This window comes from Anopheles arabiensis (genome assembly GCF_016920715.1).
Source record: "Anopheles arabiensis isolate DONGOLA chromosome X unlocalized genomic scaffold, AaraD3 X_pericentromeric_contig0004, whole genome shotgun sequence".
NCBI lineage: Eukaryota > Metazoa > Arthropoda > Insecta > Diptera > Culicidae > Anopheles > Anopheles arabiensis.
The window spans coordinates 330,001-332,500 of NW_024412082.1; positions in this window are offsets into that span (position 1 = coordinate 330,001).

Here is a 2,500-nt window from a genome sequence, read left to right on the forward strand (position 1 = left end):
TTAGCTGTTACAACTTTTTACTAGAAACCATCACGACGAAGTCTTTGGGTCCGTAGACCCGTGATGTACTGCTCCAGGAACGTTTTTATAGGGTGGAAGCTCAAAATCATAGGTTAAAATCATCGGCAGAGCCCACCAGACACCACTTTTGCTTCATTAGTTCGGACTATAGGCATACGACGATTTTTATCGCGGAGGGGACGTATGACCCAAACGGGGGCTTAATGACCCACTGCCACTGCAAACCATGCTCCTACGACTAAATAGAGGTAAAACTACGATTTGGTGCAATCTTCATGTTTGACCTCGTAGCAAGGTACCCTCCCTATAGTAGGCAATGAGCAAATGATCATAATCCCAGGAGGGCAAAAAATGGGAACCCGAAAGGAAAGCGCTGTTGGCGCGCCTAAGCTACTGGCCCGTAGAGTAAAATGGTACCCCCAACAAAGTTGTCGATTGACATTCTGATTGCACTTTTATCATCTAGGGTGCGTTCCTTACACGTTTTGAGGGTTTTAGCGAAAAACATGTTTTTCGCTCGGTGCACATTTTTTGAGCTGGTGTCACAAAATATTGAAAAGTGGTCAAAACCGCTATCCAGAATCGGATGTAGAATCATTAGACGAACTTAAAATTGTTCTACGACCAATGTCTGCGACGTTTAGTATTCAAGATATCTAGGTCTGACCTGGCATTTTCGTGAAAATTTAAAGCATGGCCATAGGGACGGGTAAAATAGCTATTTTGAAGCACTTTAAATGGCCATAACTTTTGAAAACAAGAGCTAGGGTGCGTTCTCGACACGTTTTGAGGTGTTTTAGCGAAAACATGTTTTGAGCCACACGAGCTCTCCGGCCCGTTCGGTGCACATTTTGAAAAAGCTAGGAGCTGCCCCTAGGTTCGGGGTGTCACAAAATATTGAAAAGTGGTCAAAAACCGCTATCCAGAATCGGATGTAGAATCATTAGACGAACTTAAAATTGTTCTACGACCAATGTCTGCGACGTTTAGTATTCAAGATATGGCCCGCCCTAGGTCTGACCTGGCATTTTCGTGAAAATTTAAAGCATGGCCATAGGGACGGGTAAAATAGCTATTTTGAAGCAAAAACCACCTCACTTTAAATGGCCATAACTTTTGAAAAACAAGAGCTAGGGTGCGTTCTCGACACGTTTTGAGGTGTTTTAGCGAAAAACATGTTTTGAGCCACACGAGCTCTCCGGCCCGTTCGGTGCACATTTTTGAAAAAGCTAGGAGCTGCCCCTAGGTTCGGGGTGTCACAAAATATTGAAAAGTGGTCAAAAACCGCTATCCAGAATCGGATGTAGAATCATTAGACGAACTTAAAATTGTTCTACGACCAATGTCTGCGACGTTTAGTATTCAAGATATGGCCCGCCCTAGGTCTGACCTGGCATTTTCGTGAAAATTTAAAGCATGGCCATAGGGACGGGTAAAATAGCTATTTTGAAGCAAAAACCACCTCACTTTAAATGGCCATAACTTTTGAAAAACAAGAGCTAGGGTGCGTTCTCGACACGTTTTGAGGTGTTTTAGCGAAAAACATGTTTTGAGCCACACGAGCTCTCCGGCCCGATCGGTGCACATTTTTGAAAAAGCTAGGAGCTGCCCCTAGGTTCGGGGTGTCACAAAATATTGAAAAGTGGTCAAAAACCGCTATCCAGAATCGGATGTAGAATCATTAGACGAACTTAAAATTGTTCTACAACCCCCAGTCCGACGCCTCGTATTCGAGATATAGCACTTTGTAGGTCTGACCGAGCAATTTTGTACTGAAATGTATGGCGGACATGTTATTCATTAAACAACATTAACTTGCATCGTGCCCTACTTCATCGGCACAGCTACTATCGACTATCTATTGTTGAAATGGATTGAGTTTGACCATTTTAGCTCTTTTCTTATGCCGTGCACCAACAGTGTGTACCGATCAGGGAAAGTACACTACGTACGCGTTCATGGATGTATATGTTGGTACAAGTTGCCGGTCGGAATAGCAGTGCACCAAAACTGTGTACCGATCAGGAAAGTACAAGACGGAGGGCGCAGCCCGAGCGTACGCGTTCATAGATGTCCATGTTGGTACAACCTACATGTACGTACCTTGTTTTTGTATCAAAAGTTCCAATAAAGTGTTTGTATGCTTAAAATGCTTATCTCAACCGGTCACCTTTTGGCCTGCCCTTTTATAGACAGAAACCTAGAACGATACTCGCGATGTTTGTGTTTTTCCATTCGCCCGGGACGACGAAATGAGCTCTGTGCACATCGTGCAGAAAACTGTCTCCTCCTCGTATGTTTTTGTCCCTCCACGCATATAATCACCCACATTTGTGTTCAACACGGACGGCGCAGCCCGAGCGAACGCGTTAATGTTTATGTTTGTGCACACTAAAGTTACAATCCTAGGATTTGGTTATTGCGTCGCAGTGCCCGACCGTCGCGGACACCATTCTTGGACAAAAGTCCAAGTACGTAG